The sequence below is a fragment of the Panicum virgatum genome, chromosome 7N (genome assembly GCF_016808335.1).
Source record: "Panicum virgatum strain AP13 chromosome 7N, P.virgatum_v5, whole genome shotgun sequence".
Taxonomy (NCBI): Eukaryota; Viridiplantae; Streptophyta; class Magnoliopsida; order Poales; family Poaceae; genus Panicum; species Panicum virgatum.
The window spans coordinates 22,568,899-22,569,106 of NC_053151.1; positions in this window are offsets into that span (position 1 = coordinate 22,568,899).

The window sequence follows — 208 nt, forward strand, 5'->3', positions numbered from 1 at the left end:
TGCCTCCAAATTTTGAGAGCATGAACAACCGCTGCTAACTCAAGATCATGAGTTGGGTAATTCTTCTCATGAGGTCAATGTGCTCTTGAAGCATATGCAATGACTCTATTTTCTTGCATGAGGACACAACCAAGACTAGTACCCGAGGCATCACAATAAACCTCATATGGTTTAGAGTTATCAGGTTGAGCCAAAACGGGTGCTGATG